General features: G+C 38.1%; 1 long non-coding RNA gene across 1 annotated transcript in view; it reads right to left on the reverse strand.

Annotated features, from left to right (window-relative positions):
• Positions 1 to 63: 63 nt before the first annotated feature.
• The window catches only part of LOC139123639 (uncharacterized), a 44,414-nt gene continuing 23,236 nt past the window's right edge, over positions 64 to 21,241 (reverse strand). The window contains exons 3-4 of the long non-coding RNA XR_011549739.1: positions 9,628 to 9,726; positions 64 to 154 (exon numbers count right to left, since the gene is read on the reverse strand). This is a non-coding gene — a long non-coding RNA (uncharacterized lncRNA). The remainder of the gene's footprint in view (positions 155 to 9,627; positions 9,727 to 21,241) is intronic.

The following is a 21,241-nucleotide window of genomic DNA, read 5'->3' on the forward strand; positions in this document are numbered from 1 at the left end:
ATTAAAGCACTATGATTCAGATATCCATACTGGCTTTGGAATCACATTTACTTACCCTATTCTTAGCATGAATATCTGCTCCACGTTTAATCAGCACTTGAGCAACATCTACATAACCTTTTTCAGAAGCCACATGCAATGCTGTGGACTTGCTCTAAAAATAATTTGAACGATAATAAGATGGTTATTAATGAATGAGATATAAATCATGTCGGGATTTTAACAGGCATAAACTGACAACATTTTGGCAATCACACTAATCAAAAAGCGTACTTTCACGAGTGGAAAATAACAAAACAGACGTAAGTCATAAGTCAAATAATAAATAGAAATAAGTAACGTAAGTAAGCAACATATTGTAGTCATTTGCAACAACATTTAGGGAGCCGTCATTATTTAAGACTTTGGAGTCAGAGAGATGTGAGGTAGTCACTCAAAAATTGAAAACGTCTGTTTTTGAATTCACATCCATTGACCGTCTGTAGCTTTCTGGGCCTCTGGCTACTCTTAATGAAGACCCCTTTCGTCTGCGCAGAAAGAGTGCTTTGCTTGTGCTTGTTTGATAGGCGTGGCCCGTGCAAAGCTGCTGAGCTCATAACTCAGCATGTAGCGGTACTCTTCATTTTAGTAGATATATCCATACATCTTTACAAGGCGTGTCTGCCACTGGTCATCTATTCTGGTCAAAGACACTCTGTGGGAAAAAGTGCTTCACTCGATGGCCAGTAGACGGTGTAGGTCAGCTGTCGCGCTGGCCAGTCTTTTATTTGTTTTCCACTTCTTTATGACCTTCACTCCATGATTTTTGTGCTTCTCCAGAAAGTTGCTGCGCTCAAAAGCCCCTCTTTTTTACTATAATAGATCTCCTTGAGACGCTGCTTGGCCACGAGCTGCCTCTGGATTTCTCTGATCCATACTCAATAGACAAAAGTTGCAAGGGAAACTATACAAGTCAATGAGCTGGACCTCCTTATCTTTAATCCATAGTCTGACACTGCAGATGTTGCTATCCCGCTTGAGGAGCATAGTGAGGGGGGTTGCTGATGTCTTAGACCATTTTCTCGCAAATTTATTTTCTGTTCTTCAGAAGGATAATTTGCAAATAATATTTTTAGGGAGATTCAGGCATCTGCCCATAGCCCTGCATTGGAGATCGACCTCGTTGCATAATTGTTAGCCCTATTGACTGTGTTGCGATAGAAATACTCATCGACATCAACAAAGTGAAACACTGTGTAGCTCTTCTGCTTTTGTCTACAATCATCTTTTTTGTGAAGCTAATGGCAGCTATTGCTTCTGCCAGTTATTGGGAGGATTCAACTCAAGCGAACCACTCTGCTGAATGTCAATTACATCCAACAAACTCTGAAGAATTATGAAGTCAGAAATATTCTGGCTCGATAATAAGAGGACACATTGAAATGCATTCTACAAAGTGCCCTAAACTCTTTACACTAGGCAAGTTGACTGTTGCTTTTTAAGTCAAGAAGGAAGTACAAATTAACAAGTCTGTAGGGTAATATATTTTTATTGCATTGATATAATAATCGTCTTTTCGAGGAAGTTCAGACTATGTCAAAATGGTCACGAGCCTTTGAGTGTCATAGTGAATTATCCTCTGTGATTCGCTATACTTGACTATTTGCACTAGGGCGTCCTTTCTGTCTGGTAACAATAGGTTTGAATACACAGAGGGCTTATCTCATATTCGAAATGCGATGCATCACTACCTTAATATCAATGCTTCACTAGAATAAAGACTTCCAAATGGTGGTGGTGTGTCTTCAGCATTTAGTTATTTTGTAAAATTATGTGAAACTAAACCCTCTGACATAAATTCAGAGGTCTGGTTCTGAACACTTTACTGCAAAACCAGAAAAATAGCAGAACTCAGGATTTGCATGGAGGTAGTTCCATATAAGATCTATCGAAATTGGTACATACTAAATTTTTCAATGCTTGCTTCACGGTAGTTGTCAAAATGAGGCTTGGGGTATGACATTGAAGCCGGTGGTGCCTTACAAGCTTGTCCCAGTTATTATTCACCTGGATATCCTTATCGAGGAAGACGCAACAATAAAGTCTCAGAAGCCGTTCCTTGCTTTGTGAGTTCTGGATGACCTGAGGAAAAATACGTTTGACGTCTATTTTGTTTTCTACGTAGTTGCAAGCTCCTTGTGAATAATTATAAGTTTTCATAGTCCTCGCTTTTACCCAGTGACTTTTCCATCGTCGGCATGAGAGAAAATGCCAAGAGAATTTGACCGGTTGACCTCGCTGTTAATTTTATGCAGGAAATTACAATAACAATGCTTGGTCGAATGACGCAGTGCCTTGAGGGTGGGATCACCAGTGGTATATGGGGAGGAGTACCTTCCCGATGGTGATAAGTGGTGCAGATTACCGTCGCCTAGGTGACTGGCGTATACGCGTGCCAAAAGACACCTATGGTTGATTTCCTGTTGACCAGTTGGATGGCAGAGTTGCAAATACCTGGACTGAACCATTTGGTTTTTTTTGTGGGTGTCGGTGGTACTTTGACAATATAAGTAAAGATGCACATATATTGAGTTTATTGTCTTGTTTATGAGCGGCCAGTATTTCCAACAGCATAAATTATGTGCATTTGCCCTTGAAGGAATAAATAATTTTCGAATAAAACATCGCGAATGTAACTACATTCCTTAAGCTCGACGTACACTTAAGTGCCCCAAAGAACCATGAAATCGCCCGACTTTCGATTGAAGAGATGAGTTTTGCCAAACCGCGTATACAGAAAAAGTGGCAGATGACTTTATTTTTAGAATCATAGACAGTATAGCGAGATGTAAAAAATGTGAAACAGGCTCCCCACCTAACTATCCTAAATGTTTTTGTGTCGAGTTTGTGTTTGATTCGTTTCGAAAATGTGTTCCTACATTCTATCCGATTGTTTGTGTTAATGAAATGTTTGTTTCGCTTTGGATATTAGTAGAGAAGTTTGGATTAGTGTGTACGGTAATGTTTGTTTGTGTGGGGAAAGCTTATGGCGAGACGCAGCCGGACCTATGTTGTTACAAAAATTGATAGAGTCGCCCTTTGACGCTTGCGTTTCGAAACCCGAGTGTGGTTTCTCATCAGTCGCATGCAGTGTAGATTCTTTCCTTAGTTTGTGTTTGTGAAAATTTATTTTAATGCATTTTAGTGGTCTTGCTTTCCGATTAGCGAGGCAAGTATATTAATTTTGGTCACGTTGTGAGTCCGTTTGGTGGTTCGGTTTGTTTGTTCTATATTTCTTTACTTCGGTAAATTTTGTTTTGACTGGTGTGTCTTTTAGATTTTTGCGGAGGTTTGTGAATTTTTAGGCAATAAGTACCACTGCGGGGTACGGATTTAATGTTTATTGGATCAAGATACTTACAAGTATCCTGGTTGATGTGCTTGTTCTCGTACATTTTAATTAATAGTTCGTTTACTTTGTTTACTGTTTGTTCTGGCTTGTTGTGTATAATACTGAGTGTTACGTAATTGCCTTTCGCATTCGAGTACGTAATCTTTGTGTTGACAATAACGAAAAACCGACCCTTGTCGAAGGGTTATTTTCCCAAAATTTGTCCAATGTTTGCAAGCTAATTTATCGCGATTCTTTTGGCACGCGACATGTTTTGTTTCCTTGTTTGAAAGGGTATCTCTAGAAGTGCGAGTTTAGAAGCTTCAGATAGCTTTCAAGTTTTTGTTTTTTTGTTGTTCGTGGAGTCCAATTTGACTTTTCTTTGAATTGGTGTTGTTGCGATTGTTTGTGTCTCACGATGTAGCGTAGTCACATTATACGACTGTATTTGTTGAAATCCTGAGGTGGTTTTTCTGTTTGGTTTGTTGGTGTCCGAATGAATTTTAAGGCTTTTGCCAAGTACTATTTTTCGGAGTTTCATAGTTTGAGCGATGATAGGTTGTTGTTGAATTTCATGTTGTTGTCGGCTTTTCTTTGGAAATAGCTGATTTATTTCCACGGCCATGTTTTCTGTTACGTTACTGTGATTGTTTATTTTGTATTTAATGTTGTGTTTCAGTTGTTTGTTATGTGTACGATTTTTGTTATTTCTTTAAGTGTTTGTGTGTTCTATGTCATTTATCGTATTTTTTGGTAGTTCCCTTTTTGGAGTATTTGGTGGCCCTGAAAAGGGCCGCTTGGTATGGGTTTTTGTTAGCGCTTGGCGCGTTTGTTTTGGCGATGAGCCTAGCTTTTTTATGCTTCTTTTCGCCGATTCGATGTGCTTGGTGAGTAGGTGTTTGCCGCCTTCTTGTCACTGTGTGTGCGTACATGGACAGTCTGCATAGCCCTTGAATGTGGTCTCGATTTTGATCAAACTTACAATTTAGGAGTATATATCAAAACTGATAAATGATTTATGTGATTACTGTTGCTATAGAAAGGCTACATTCAGGACGGGCAGCGACGAGCAGTAATTAGTAGGCAAAACAGGTGGTTTTCACCGTGGGCAGAACTCGGTGCAATGATACTGAACATTAATAGTAAGCCTGTCACCTTTAAGGTAATGCTGTAGGTGAAACAAGGACTTCAAACGCACGATGGTACAAACAACACCACAAGTGAAACGTACACATAGAAATACACGCGTTCCTACGTTGTGCCCACCCGGGCCACGCGACTAAAATATGACTGATACTGCTGGATAGTGTTAATTGGGTCGGTAAACAGTCAATTAATAGTTTAATTGACTACCTGGGTGATTGGCAGGTCGTGTCCAACGACGCATATGCAAAGCAGGCCAAAAGACAAAAGCCCCCAAAGTTATTGACAGCTGGCCAGGGGTCACCATGAATACGTAATGAAGCTTCACTACGCAGAAACTGCGTAGTCAAGCCCTCTTTGACCGGTCAAACTCTCTTGGCATTTTCCGGCATGGGTATTTTCCTTTGGAGTCTTTTCAAAGCTACATCAGCACACTCTCTTACTAAGGGATTATAGCAGTATTTTGGCCCTGGAAATTCATAATAATAGCGACTACCGAGCAGCCCTGCCGGCCATCCCTTTTAGACTTTATTCCGCATGAAATGTGCTCGTAATTATCACTACTCAGTTTCCAACTCTCTCTTGTCAAGCTACTCTTATGTGGGATATGACCTTCTGGCGCCTGTTGTCTCTTGGCTGATCTAACAAGGGTTTCTGTGTTCATACATAGGCGCTGGCATGGAGACACTGCACAATTTTTCTCTCTCTGACATCAAAGATGTAAGTGCAGGCCACCACAGCATGCTCAGCTTTCTAGGGATGCTGCTGCTGTTTCTTTACTGCAGTAACAAATTTGTAAAAACAATACCAAGTTTCGACAACCATTGATGAGAGCCTAGCCAACATTTACACAATAGTGTTTATGTATGAACGTCGTACTATGTGCATTGTTTACATTGGATACTGTGCTATTGCAGGAGCACGTGTTCTGAAAGTCCAGCAAATATTTTCACACAAGTGTTCCTGTATGAACGTCTCTGCTATGGTGCACTCTATACCTTGGATACTGCGTTTTTGTAGGTACACTTGCTCTGAAAGTCAAGCAAACACTTACACACAAATGTTCCTGTATGAAATATGTAGCTATATGTCGCCGGATGAAAAGGCGGCCGCAAAGTATTGGGGTGTAGAGGGCGTGGGTGACGGTGAAGTATTTCCACATCAGCCCTTTTAAAGGTAAGGTTAAGGTACCCCATGATGCTGGCCTTCTTGCAATTGTACGTGCGGAACCAGCGGATTTCTACCACGTTCAGGCAGTCTTGCATCTTTCTGTTTGTGAATTCATCATGTAGATAGACGCTTGCGATCATTCTTAAATCACAACCACATACTATATGAACATCAGTATGGCTTCCGAGAAAAGCACAGTACAAAGTTGTCTGTCATAAATTTAGTAAATTATCTCGTTAAACAGATGGACGAAAGCAGAGTCACCTTAGGTATTTTTGTTGATTTCTCAAAGGCCTTCGATACTATCAATCATAACATTTTATTGTCCAAATTGTCTCATCATGGAATACTTGGTTTACCTTTGTTGTGGTTTCAGGATTACTTGCCAAATCGTCAGCAATTTGTGTGCTCTGAAGGTGTAAACTCCACATATTCATCAATAACCTGCGGAGTTCCACAAGGTTCCGTTTTAGGACCAACGCTGTTTTTACTATACATCAATGACTTTCCACTTTCATCTTCATATTTTGATTTCAGACTATTTGCTGACGATTCAAACCTTTTCCACACATTCCCACATACACAGAGAAATATTGACCTTTCCATTGTTAACAATGAACTAAGTGAGTGTAACAGCGTGGTGTATAGCGAATAAGCTCACGATAAATGAAAACAAAACTAAATTCATGCTCATTAGAGGTCGTAAATGTTTACTAAATACTTGTGGCACACTTAATGTAAATTGCAAGGTCATTGAGCAAGTCAACCATGCGTCTTTTGTTGGTATTGTTATTGATAGACATTTGCTCTGGAAAGAACATATTTGTCATGTAAATAGCATTATTAGAAAAAAATAGGTGCTATTTTTAAACTTAGAGGCTTTATTCCAAAACCAGTACTTATTTTATTGTACAAGACGTTTATTCAACCCCACATATCATATGGATTAGAAGTATGGGGAAATACATTTACTTTCTATATGAATTGTATTTTTTTGTCCCAGAAAATGGTTGTGCGGGCAATCTCATATGCTCATTTCAGGGACAGTTCGTCTCCACTCTTTAATAGTTTGGAACTCCTTGATGTATTTAAGTTACACAGGTTTTTGATTGGTATCTTTGTTTGTGATTTATTACACAATAATTTACCACATTCGATTACAGATTACTGCATGTTGTTAGATTACAAATACAATACACGACAAAAAGAGCAAGGGAATTTATGTATCCCACCTGTTAAGACATCAATAGGAAAACAATCAATAACATACACAGGTGCAATTACATGGAACAATATCACACTTAATACAAGAAAGGAACTGACAAGACATAGTTTTTCACAGTCACTTAAAAGGGATTTGCTGACTGAATATATGATATAGACACTTTTCTCACCACTTACTTTAAACAATAGAAGCTGGGTTTTAGATGTGATGAATTTTTTGTATATTTTAATTTATTTAACATCCATGAATGTACTATTAAGCTGAATCGAGGGGTCAGACTTTTATTAGCATTATTGCTATTTTCTGACTCCTATTACCTGTAAGCTTATGAATGATTTGTACCTTCTTTGTTCTAAACATGATTTGGAAAAATAATTTTTCAGGTAATAAAGTTAATCAATCAAACAATCAATCAATCAATCCCCATTGACTATCTGCTGCTTTCCGGGCCTCTGGCCACTCTCAATGAAGATCCCTTTTCCTCTGCGCAGAAAGAGTGCCTTTGCTTGTGCTTGTTTTGATAGGCGTGGCCCGTACAAACCTCATTGCTAAGGGATGATAGCATTATTTTTGGATTTATCATTTAGTGTACACTATTTAGCATTATTCATGAGTTTACTTTTCTTGTTGGTTTCACTAATATCCCTAAAATTACAACAATAATGTTCATCAAACAGGAAAAATTATGCAGACCAAGCAAAGCCGTGTGTAATGACATTTGAAACATAATGAGCATGCAATGACCAAGATATTTCTCAATGCGCTTGCCGTATAGCATGGAGGCACTAGCTCCGCTCCAGGCTCCATGACTAACCACGGAGGTAGAAGAGAACATTTTACCTCCTTTGACTGACGTACGCGTGACCTAAAGATTAAGTCATGGAGGTTACGATCAAAGTAATTTTTTGCCACGGTATCAGCCAATGCACCATGGTCAGCTACTGGCTCTATAGCACTATAGCCGGTATGAGTCAAGAGTGCTCGGCTATGACTACGCTGTAGCCGTATTATAGGTCTGCCACGCAGAGCGGAGTAGCGTGAGTAGACGCCAAAGAAATATCCGTGGCCCTTCTCTTATTGTACATTTGGTCTTTGGTCAGTACACACTTTGCAGCCACCTAAGTCTGTGTATGGTGATTTGTGTTCGTTCACAGTGTTTCCCTCTATTGTGGTGCATGGTAACATAGTGAACGGAACATGTACACAGAGGTCCACAGAGCATCCTATCTATGGTATATCAGAAAAACATGTTTTTTTTCTATTTAGAGAGGGATTGAATGCATGCAATTAGCACCTAGTTAAAGCTTTTGACAACTTTTTAGAGAACACAAACTGACCCTGAAGCATTTCCTCAAGTATTACAATCCATGTAGACACAGACCTTGTCTATGATGTAGGAGACATTGCAGATTTTACTCCAAGGATCCGCTATGTGAATTGGTGGAACACCATGGAATTTAGGTTTTTTTACGGCCCAACCACGTGTGTTGCAAATTTTATAGTGATTTTATCTTTATTGAACTGATATGAACGTTACCAACTTGAACTATTTGATATCGATTTGTTGCAGTTCTAGCCCCCCCCCCCCGACATCCCCTCTATCTATTCTCGTTGCGGAACATCCGGGTTTTCGCGTGGCGATTGACTTATCTGTTGTGTCACGTCACGGTGAATACATCAGATCGAAGTTCGGATTTTTCGACTGCTATACTGTACCATATATTCAACGTTTCAATGTAGATGATTATTCAGTTGTAATGTATGTCACACGATTTCTGTATCATTTGCTGTCTTGTAGTGTCTGATGTAAATCTACCCTATACTAGAACTCAGTGAGAAGGAACTCGGCATAGCGTCTAAAATCAAACATTTTAGTAGTGTAACAGCTTTTTGTTGTTCAGTTTAGAACATAGACAGTAGAGAGGGACTTCCACTCTTCTGTCTATGTTTAGAACTATTATTATATAGGCAATATGATGTCTTACCAGCACATAGGCCTAGGGGTAATTACAAATGCTCAGAACAAACATTTTATCCAATCACATACGCGATTCGCGAAAGGTGTTAAAACGTTGGGGTGATCTATTATTTGTAGAAAAACATAGAGACCAATAGTATTATGCATGTGTTATAATCCCAAGCTGGTCAGTTTCTTTGTGGGGAAAGTTGGAATGCTGGTATGGAGACACCGCACAGTTTTCTCTTTGTGACATCAAAGTTGACAAGGGCGAGCCACCACCGCATGCGCAGCTCTTCAGGGATGCTGCTGTTGTTGCTTTACCGGAGCAACAAATTTGTTAGCACAACGCCAAGTTTCGACAAACATTGGTGAGAGCCTAGCCAACATTTACACAAAATTGTTTATGTATGAACTTCGTTACTGTGGTTCATTGTTTACATTGGATACTGTGCTATTGCAGGAACGCATGCTCTGAAAGCCCAGCAAATATGTTCACACAAGTGTTCCTGTATGAACGCCTTTTCTATGGTGCACTCTATACCGGGATACTGCGTTTTTGTTGGTACACTTGCTCTGAAAGCCCGGCAAACACTTACACCCATTTGTTGCTATGCCTAATTTTGACCTTTGTAAAATGTGTGTATTGGGTTTGTTTGGATGTTATTATCAAAAAAGTGACAATTCCGTTTCAAGTGCATTTAATTGTTAAAGCATTATGATTCATATATCAATATCGAGTACCGTGTTACAATTACTTACCTTGTCCTTAGCATTGACATCTGCGCCGCGTTTAACCAGGACTTTAGCGACGTCTGTATGACCTTCTTTAGAAGCTGCAAGCAATGCTGTTGATTCTTCCTACAACATAAAAACGACGTAGGCGATGTTAACATTGTGAACCGTGTATAATAAATAAACATTTAGCTGTAGTAAAAGGTACTAACTGACAAAGTTTCTGAACTTACAAGTCACACCAATCAAGGGGTTTTCTTTCATGAGGGGGAAATAAACAAAACACACAGTTTGCATATTTATAAGTAAAACCAGATGTGAACTTAATGTACTCACGTGTTTAACAACGTTTTCATTGATAGTAGTACGCTTCACAGAACAATCAGATATCTGTTATATCACTATATGTAGCAGGTTTTATCAACTTTGCATAGTATTCTAAGAGTTTAAGCACTAATTACAAAACTTTCTTTAATACACAAATTACTTGACACTGCTCAATGCTTCATTGGACAATTAGATATCCATCAGATCAACATTTGTAGCACGTTTCACTGACTTTAATGCTGTACTTTAGAGAAATATCAGTAATTACAAGTTCATTAAATATGTAAATGAGCCCGTAATTAACTTGACACTGTTCATAGCACAATTAAATATTTATCAGATCAATATCTGTAGAAGGTTTAACTAAATTTGGTGCCATAATTTCAGAGTTATATACCTAATTACAAAGCTCATGAAATATGTAAATGAACCCTTAACTAACTACACACTACTAAATTCTTTACAACACAGTCGGATATCTGTCGGATCAATATATGAAGCAGTTTTCACATTTGATGCAGTTTTTTCGGAGTTATATGACTAATTATAAAACTTCATGAAATATGCAAATGAACCATTTTTTTACTTGACACTGCTCAATGCTTCTCAGTACCATTAGATGTTTATCAGATCAACATCTGTAGCAAGTTTCGTCAAGCATAATACTGTAATTTTGGAGTAAAATCTCTAATTACAAAGTTCATTAAACATGCAAATTGTTATGTAGGTCATTTCCCCCACACTCATCATGACCTGAGTTCAATTAGTCTAGAACATTCTCAAGGTCACTGCCCTTAATGACCTCACAACCTTGAATTCAATTAGTCATGTTTGGAATGTTCTAGAAATTTAGTTAGCTGTGTAAGAGAGATAATTTTAGAACAGTAATTAGCATGTCAATAAAAGTTCTAGATTGTTCTTATATGCCCTTATGTAAGCACATGTGTATAAAAGGGACGTGCACAGCTTCCAGTCAGACTTTTGGGATCGTGTCTCTTGTGTGTTACTAAACTCCAGCAGTAGTCATTCTCAAGACTTTTCAAGACCTTCACTGCCAACGCTGGATTTATACTGTGGACTTTGTGCAGCTTCAAGCCTGCAAGCCAAAGGACTGTTCATTCATCCGACTGACTGTTACAACTCTGAGACTGGAGCTTTGCTGTCCCAGCTGAGATAAGTAGTCTGTACACTTTTAAAGCTTGTACTCTATCCCTGACTTAGCAATTAGTTTTATTTTTGTAATAAATTTTGTTTAAACGGAAACTGCTGAGTCACCCTTTTGTTCGTTTTCTCTGCACGTAACAAATTGGGGGCTTGTCAGGGATACGAATATTTTGAGCCGTCTGACAACACTTTGACAGCTTTTTCAAAACTACTGTATACTGTGAACTCAGCGAAATTTTATCATGGCGGAATTTAACCAGAGGAAATGGATGATCTTGATCAGGACACATTTGATTCCCTCAGAAAAGACGACCTCATAACACTAGCCAATTTCCTGAAAGTAGAAGTCAAAAGATCTATGCGCAAGAGTACCAGTACCGTATTGCCAAACATCTAGCTGATTTAGGCCAATTTGAGGAATCCATCCTGAAAGATTATGAGCCCGAGTCTGCCTTTGAACTAAGAAAATTAGAAATACAGGCAGATTTGGAGCTTAAAAAATTGGCATTAGAAAAAGAAAAAGAATTACAAATGGAAGAAAGGGAAAGGCAGGAAAGATTGCAAATGGAAGAATAAACAGAGAGAAAAAGAATTCCGATTAGAAGAACAGCGATTACAGGTAGAAATAAACGTTTAGAGCTTGGACAGTCAAGAAAATTCTTCCCTTCAGACAAGTTTGACATCACTAAGCATTTCAGGTTAGTTCCCCCTTTCCAAGAAAAGGATGTTGATAAATATTTCCTTCATTTTGAGAAAATTGCTCAGAGTCTGAATTGGCCTAAGGAGTCCTGGTCTATGCTTTTGCAGAGTGCTTTGGTGGGTAAAGCCAGAGAAATTTACATTCAGTTGTCAGTAGAGCAGGCTTCAAATTATGATTCTGTGAAGGAATTAATTCTCAAGGGTTATGAGTTGGTGCCTGAAGCTTACCGTCAGAAATTTAGTGATTGTGAGAAGGCGAAGGATCAAACTTATGTTGAATTCGCTCGGACAAAAGAACAACTGTTCGACCGTTGGTGTTCTTCTGAAAAGGTCAGTCAGAATTATGACAAATTACGACAACTTGTTTTGATTGAGGAATTTAAAAGGTGCATCCGGAGTGGCATCAAGACGTTCATCAATGAACAAAGGCAGATACATTGGAGGTTGCTGCACGTTTGGCCGATGATTATTCATTGACCCACAAATCTTCATTTCTCAGCAAACCATCCCAGTCCTTTTCATACAGAAACAATGCAGGTAAATTTAACTCGTCCTTTTCATCCAAGAATTTTTCAAAGGAGAGTAGAAAATCAAATGACAACAGTTCACACAATTCAAGTAACACTCCCACATCATCAGATCCCAAGTCTCAATCTCCTTCTGACAAACAGTTCGGTACACTTTCTTGTAATTATTGTAAGAAAGACGGCCATTTAATGTCAGATTGTTTCAAATTGAAAAGAAAACGTGAAGGTCAAAGTGGTCAAAGTGGATCTAAGCCCACCGGCTTTATTTCTTCATCAACTCAATTAGAGTCTAATAATGTGTGCAACACATTTTCTGAGGTTAAACCCTCTTATCCCCAATTAATGAGGTCAAGGTCAATTCTTCTCAAGATAGCATTATGGGTATTTTCGAACCATTTATTCATGATGGTTTTATATCACTTTTTAGTGATTTCTCTTCCGCTACCCCTGTCAAAATTTTAAGAGATACCGGGGCTTCCCAGTCTCTTTTGTTGGCAGATACCCTGCCGTTTTCTGAAAAGTCATTTTCAGGTTCTAAAGTTCTTATTAAGGGGGTAGATTGCAATGACTTTATTCCTGTTCCTCTCCATAATAACTATTTGTCTTCGGACTTTGTTTTTGGACCTGTGACTTTAGGTATAAGGCCTTTTTTTGCCTTTTGAAGGTATTCACCTTCTTCTTGGAAACGACCTTGCTGGGGACAAGGTCATTACTAATCCACTTGTGACTGATAATCCTAGTTTAGATCAGGATCCAGAGCCAATTGAACAAGAGATACCTGATTTATTTCCTTCATGTGCAATTACTCGAGCCATGTCAAAGAAAACTTCTGAGAATCAAAATACTCTCAAAAATAATGTCACAGATGTTGACTTAAATGACACCTTTCTCAGTCAGGTGTTTGACACGGAGCATTCCGTTATCCCTCGTGAATTTGAAACTTCCAGTAAAACTTCTGCTGACCAAAGTCAGACATTTTCTTGATCAAATCTCATTGCAGAACAACACAAAGACCCAGATATTTTGTCTTTGTTTGACAGGGTAGATGATGAAGATAAAACTTCAGATAGCTCTGTTTCCTATCATACAAAATCTGGTATTCTCATGCGTAAATGGAGATCTCCAGATGTTTCGGTTGATGACGATTGGGCTATAAAACATCAAATTGTGGTTCCAAAGCCCTACCGTGCTGAAATATTGCGCCTGGCCCATGAAACCCCCTGGGCTGGTCATTTGGGAGTCAGGAAAACTTATCATAAAATTCTCAGTCACTTTTATCGGCCTAATCTCAGGCAGGATGTAGCACATTTCTGTAAAACTTGTCACACATGTCAAATGGTAGGAAAGCCGAATCAGACCATTCCAAAGGCCCCTTTACAGCCAATTCCTGCATTTCAAGAACCATTTAGTAGGATACTCATAGACTGTGTTGGGCCCCTACCAAAAACAAGATCAGGAAATGAGTACATGTTGACAATAATGTGTACATCAACTCGGTTCCCCGAAGCCATAAAGACAAAGACTATAGTGAGAGCTTTAGTCAAATTTTTCACTTTATTCGGCCTCCCTAAATGTGTCCAGTCCGATCAAGTCTCCAACTTTATGTCTGGTATTTTTCAACAAGTAATGGATCAGCTAGGCATTAAACAGTATAGGTCATCCGCCTATCATCCAGAAAGTCAGGGTGCTCTTGAGCGATTTCATCAAACTTTGAAAAACATGATTAGGACCTACTGTTTTGACACAGAGGGGCAGTGGGATGAAGGAATTCATTTTCTGCTCTTTGCTGTTAGAGAGTCAATTCAAGAGTCTCTTGGTTTTAGCCCATTTGAGCTTGTTTTCGGACATACAGTCCGTGGCCCACTTAAGCTTGTTAAAGAGAAATTCCTATCAGACAATGATGATTGTGTGAATATTTTGCAATATGTGTCAGATTTTCGTACAAAACTCTCTAAAGCATGTGAATTAGCCAGAGAAAATCTTGAGTCATCTCAGCAGTCAATGAAAATCAAATATGATAAAGCACTTCAAAACGGAAGTTTGAACCAGGTCAAAAGTTCTTGTTCTACTTCCAATTCCTGGCAAACCACTCCATGCTCGTTACTTTGGGCCATACCTAATTGATAAAAAATTGAGCGATTTAAATTACATCATAATAACATCTGACAGGCGAAAAAAAAAACAGCTATGTCACATAAATATGCTTGAGCCATATTTGGATAGGGATAATCCTACTATAACTCAGCCTGTCAGTACAGTCAGTTCTGGCCATTATGAAGATAGTGATACTGAAACTGACTTGAGTGAAAATACTCTAAACTCAAAGCTGGGCTCGGTCAAGCTTCAGAACTCAGAAATCCTGGACACGCTGGAGTCTACAAAGTTGGCACACCTCCAGCCAGAACAACAACAACAGCTGAAAGAACCAATCTATGAACATTTGTTCCAAGATATTCCAACGAGGACAAACATCACCTATCACAACGAAGATGTCTGCGACAGTAATCCAGTGGAGCAACATCCAGACAGACTGAATCCTGCGAAAGCGGAATATCTCCAGGAGGAAGCCAAGTATTTGCCGAACAATGACTTTATCAAAACTCTTATAAAAATAACCGGACTTTGCCATACATATTTTATGCCAAATTCAGTGCCATTTCAAGTTTTCAAATATCAAATTGCAAGAGGATAGTCATGGGACAGATCATCCTGTTTGCTATTTTTAACAAATTTAGCAAATTTAACAAATCCCAGAGAAACTACTCTACGATTGAAAAAGAGTGTTTATCTTTGATATTAGCTTTACAGCATTTTGAAGTTTATGTTACTTCTTCAAATCAGCCAATAGTGGTTTATATTGATCACAACCCTCTTGTTTTTCTGCAGAAATTTAAAGGCAAAAATCAGAGATTGCTAAGATGGAGTTTAATGTTACAGGAGTTTAATCTTGACATTAGACATATCAAAGGCAGAGACAATTTAATTGCAGACTGTCTCTCTCGTATTTAGAGTTTATTGTTGTTCACACTTTTAAGATTACATTTGTAAAAGAAATTTTTTTTCTTTGAAAAATTTTCCTTTTGAAGAGGGGGTGTGTTATGTAGGTCATTTCCCCACACTCATCATGACCTGAGTTCAATTAGTCTAGAACATTCTCAAGGTCACTGCCCTTAATGACCTCACAACCTTGAATTCAATTAGTCATGTTTGGAATGTTCTAGAAATTTAGTTAGCTGTGTAAGAGAGATAATTTTAGAACAGTAATTAGCATGTCAATAAAAGTTCTAGATTGTTCTTATATGCCTTTAGTAAGCACATGTGTATAAAAGGGACGTGCACAGCTTCCAGTCAGACTTTTGGGATCGTGTCTCTTGTGTGTTACTAAACTCCAGCAGTAGTCATTCTCAAGACTTCTCAAGACCTTCACTGCCAACGCTGGATTTATACTGTGGACTTTGTGCTGCTTCAAGCTGCAAGCCAAAGGACTGTTCATTCATCCGACTGACTGTTACAACTCTGAGACTGGAGCTTTGCTGTCCCAGCTGAGATAAGTAGTCTGTACACTTTTAAAGCTTGTACTCTATCCCTGACTTAGCAATTAGTTTTATTTTCGTAATAAATTTTGTTTAAACGGAAACTGCTGAGTTCACCCTTTTGTTCGTTTTCTCTGCACGTAACAAAATGAACCCATAATTAACTTCACACAACTAAATGCTCTACACCACCATTAGATATATGTTGGATCATTATCTGCAGCAGATTTTATGAAATTTGGTGCAGTTATTTCGGAGTTATACGACTTATTCCGAAAATTCATTAAATATGCAAAATGACCTATTTGCTAACTTGACACTGCCAAATGCTTCTCAGCTCAATTAGATATTTATCAGATCAATATCTGCACCAGATTTCACTGAATCGGGTGCCGCATTTTCAAAGTGACATACCAAATTACAAAGTTAATTAGATATGCAAATGAACATTAATTATCTTTACACCACTAAATGCTTTAGACCAAAGTTTGATAACAGTCGGATCAGTATCTGCGGCAGATTTCATCTTATTTGGTAGAGTTATATTGGAGATTCATGACTAATTACAAAACTTCATAAAATATGCAAATGAGCGATTATTAACTTGACAGTGCCCAATGCGTAAAAGTATAATTAGATATATATCATATCAATATTAGTTGCACGTATCATCAAGTTCGGTGCAGGAATTTCAGAGTTATGTCACTAATAACAAAAGTTCATAAAAAAGCAAATGAGCCAGATAATTGACATGAAACTCACAATATCATCATGATGTTCTGAGATTGTCATCTGTGAAAAGATTCATGAAATTTTGTGCACCAAATCTTACTTTAATCTGTTCAGGCATTTTTGAGTTATCTTGTAAACAGACAGACACACAGACAGACAGACAGACAGACGCGCACACACACACACACGGACAGACAGACAGACATCGCTATGGCATTAGCCCACGTGTGTGAACACGTGAGCTAATTTCGAGTCGCAGAATAAAGAAAAAAGAGTATTTGAACGAGTGACTCATTGCATTCACTAACAGCAAGATTCAAGGGTAAAAGCAACATGTTTGCATAAACCATTAGTGACTTAAAACAGCTCCAACCCGTCTTTCAGTACATCGATGTAATTCATGATCATATAAATGTTACCGTATGCCGATCAATGTTTCGACCTTTGTTCATTTATGGATTCTGTTACGTCAGATTGGATTCAAATACATCGCAACATCTCACCCAGCTGATACTTATGTGCATGTTTATTCATACGCGTGTATCTGCTATTAGTGTGTCAGTATGTCAAATGTCCAAGATTCAATGTTTCGAACGTTCAATTCTTTAGAGATCAATTGTGTGGTCTCGCCGGTAAGGCGATGCAGCGTGTACAATATATATTTCCCCAAAAATAAAGCGAAAACGTATGTTTATTACATCTAAGTTGTTGGCTAGAAACATTCCGCGGTAGTTTAGTTATTCTGAAAGTACCTTTCAGTATAAAGTTTAAATCGATAGCTCTCACACATACGTAATCAATTCCTGTGTCAAAATACGTATTTTTTTCTGGAAGAAATGGAAATTCCTTTTCGATATAAATTGATAACACATCGTTTATCTAAAAATTTTGCTCATAAACTGGAGATTTTCTTTCTCCATTATTAATTGCATTCGATGCCAGAGCTCGAAATAACACATTTCATTCTTTAATTACAGGAAAGCCAGTTATTGAAAAGTGACTCTGCTGAAGAAGAGATACTGATCGTAAAAAAGGAATCAGATGGCTCTCTTGTATACTTTGATAGTATTAATTTCATTTATATCATTTTAGAAGGACTTCCCGTGTATTTTGTATCCGTTTTTTTTATCTTGTATGATTGTTTCACATTCAAACTTTTCCAAACATAGAAACTGGCCTGGTTTGGATCATAAAACATCCACTAATACTACCGTTCTAGATGTTTATCTGCTAATGTTAGATCAGTCCGATGCTTTTGATGCATAATACAAAATGTGTACGTGTAGTGATTGGATAAACTTGCTGTCTTCACCATTTTTAATGATCCCCAGCCCTATGCAATGGTCAGGTGTTATAGGCGAGCGGCAAACCAACAAAAAGGGCCTTATTTTAGGAGTTTAATGTACCCACCTTACATACGGCCACATCATATATCATTTGAAAGCTTATTATCCCTTCATTAAGAAAAATGACCATGTGGAGCTGCCAAATAGGGCCGTAACTCCCTAATTTGCATAATTCTCACGGGTACCCAATTGCATAAATCTGATATAAAATTAGAAAATTTGTTGTTAACTACTTTAAACATACTTTTAAACTATCGAGTGATATATCGAATGAAAGGTATTGCATGCAGAACACAAAAATTATATCGAAAAAGATATTAAAAATAATTTTACTAAAATATTTTCATATTTATATTGAAAAACATATTTTCCCTTTTAATAAACCGGTATTTTTAAAATTTTAACACATACAGCCACATCATACAGCCACATCATACATCATTTGAAAGCTTGTTATCTCTACTTCCAGAAATTGACAATGTGGAACTGCTAAGTAGGGCTATGGCGCCTAATTAGCATAATTCACACAGGTACCAAATTTGCATAAATGCGCTAGAAATGAGAAAATGCATATTAACCACTCTGAACACACTTTTATACTATCAAATGATGTATCAAATGAAAGGTATTTGCATGCAGAATACAAAATGATATTCAGAGAGACATTTAAAGTGCTATTAATGAAAAATTTTCATATTTTTTATTAAAACAAAATGTTTCCCTTTAGAATAATGATATTTTAAACTTTGAACAGAAAGATCAATGCAACCACAAGCATTATGATTTAAAAAATTGCTCACCATATGGAGAACCAATAGCTGAAATGAATTTTTAAAACGGATATTTCTATTGATGAATACATGTTTTACAACATATGATTAGCTCTTCTTGTTTGCAATATTATCATATATCCATGTCTGGTTTGTATAGGTCAGAGGCTATTTCTCCAAATATGCGTAATTTTAGTAGTATAATATACCTATTCAGAGCAAAGGAAAACCTATTAATAACACTTTAGAATACTACCACCGTCTTGTAATATTGTAACCATGGCAACATAAGCAAAACAATATAAACCTTTTGATATTGATTTTTAACATGTAAATTATTTGAACACCAACATTTGTTCTCAAAAATGTGTTGGGAAACATCACCATTACTAATACTTTCAGACAAAAAGAAAGATCCACGTGAACCACACTATTATAGTAGTGAAAATAACTGTGTTGCCGAAATAATGTGTCAGAGTAAGCTGCAGTCTAAAATGGTGTGATTCATGATACTTATAACTCATGGCAATACAGTATCATTCATTTCGAGTAATTCAAGCAATTCCTGTAATTCATCATCCTCTTCTTCAGTAGCATCGCCTCTAGTAAAAGGGTTGCCACAGTTATCTCCGCCTTGGCAGGAACACAAGTCTGTGCAGGCAAGATTAATTTGACAGCAGACACAATTGTTGACACAGTTATTTCTACTGGAACATTTGCATATCAGGTCTTGCATTAGTTCAGATGCCATAGGACCCTTGAAATAAATTGGCCGTATTTGATCACCTTCTTTATGCCATCCATGCTGCAGTGGCGAGCCAATATCTGGCATACCAATATGAGAAGACATCCATATCTTTGTCTGTCACGATGCTCTCTTCACATGCTCATCGAAACTGGCTTCACATGGTGGTAGCTTAGCCAATGACCTATCCTTACTGCTCACTAGCTTTAGACGCAGTTGGTTAAGATCCCCATGGCTATCTTTCATCTTTTCTTTCTGGTCGTACATTATAGCTACCAATGATCTTGCAGCTGAAGTGGCGACCTGATTATCACTGCAGTCCCCAAGTTTAACGAGATTTAAAAAGCGCTTAGCTCCCTTAGATTTCACAAGACTGAATACAGACTTCTTTCCAACACCAAAGAAAGACGAGACAGAGTCACATCCAGTTAGTGCATGTACTGCAGGTAATATATTACAAAAATCTGTCGTAATAGAGCTGCAAATCGCATGGACAGGAATAAAACGGCGCTTGTTAGTTGTACTGGTTATGATTCCTGTTTCAATCCACAAATATTCTACGTTTTCCATTTTTGGGAAATAGTGGAGAGCTAGGACTAAGACGTCTGTATCAGCTGACTTGATAAAGATGGTACCACTAACATCGAGTGATCTAAAATCATCATTGGCAGCTGTAGCATGCAATAGCATTCTGGTGTCCGCTTCTTCCTGGCTACTGAATAGATTATGGTTATCCTCAAGGCCATCACCAATTATAGACATTGTTATTTCACCATTTGAGAAGCCGCCAGCAAGAATAAGTTTGCACTGCGCAGGAACATTTTGCCTTGTATGTTTAACCATATACTCACAGAGAAATGTTATAAGAGCCTGTTTGTTAGCTGTAACATTAAGGAACTTTTTCCATGGAGGTACTGGACGTCCATCAATCACTTGTTACTGCTTGTTCCCTACCCTATGTCCTGTTCTTCGTTGTCTCTCAGCAGTTTTGACAGACATACTGCTATCATACCTGTCGAACACCTCAACTACCGTCATGGCTTTCTCAAGCCTCTCAGCACCTGCCTTAGGTATGCAGCAGCCAAATCATCAAATGTATGGAATTTGTCTCCTGCCATCATTTGAATTACAGCCATGGCATCTCGTATGTATATGGTTTGGCTTTTGTTACTTTCAGGTAGATTGCTGATCACTTCAACTTGAGCTTCAAGTTGGTGTGCTAATTCCGCTTTATTTGTTTTCCTCATTGTGCCATCCACATGGAAAAGTGATGCTGGCACTGGTCCTATTGGATGACTGAGAATTGTGGCCATCGACACATTATCTCTGTAGCTTGCTAATGATAGGGCTCTGCGGAACACCATTTCCGGACTTACTGCAACTGTTATTGTCCCAGCCTTGCTGGACTTGAGTTTTGTCTTCTTTGCCATGTCACCAAAGGTTTTTACACCAGATTTCTTGATTGGACTAAAAAGCTGCGGGTTCCACCAGATTGTAGGGTAGCCTTTACAAAGTTCTCTATCTGTTCTTCACCAATACTGGTTATTTTCAGAAGAGATTCTTTATTTCAGGTTCTGCATGTAATCCTGTAGATATGTTGATAAGCACTTGTGGGTGTGTTTCAGGATCAAATGGATTCGTCATGTTGTTGATGACATGACTGGTGAGGGTTCTGACATGCTGTTCATCCCCTTGCAATACAGATGCAAACTCCTGTTTGTGTAATTTGTCTTCCGAAATACTTGAAAGCCCACTTCTTTCAGTCAAGGCTTTGGCATATTTGCTCAGCACATGTCTG

The sequence above is a fragment of the Ptychodera flava genome, assembly GCF_041260155.1.
Source record: "Ptychodera flava strain L36383 chromosome 23 unlocalized genomic scaffold, AS_Pfla_20210202 Scaffold_23__1_contigs__length_28996876_pilon, whole genome shotgun sequence".
NCBI lineage: Eukaryota > Metazoa > Hemichordata > Enteropneusta > Ptychoderidae > Ptychodera > Ptychodera flava.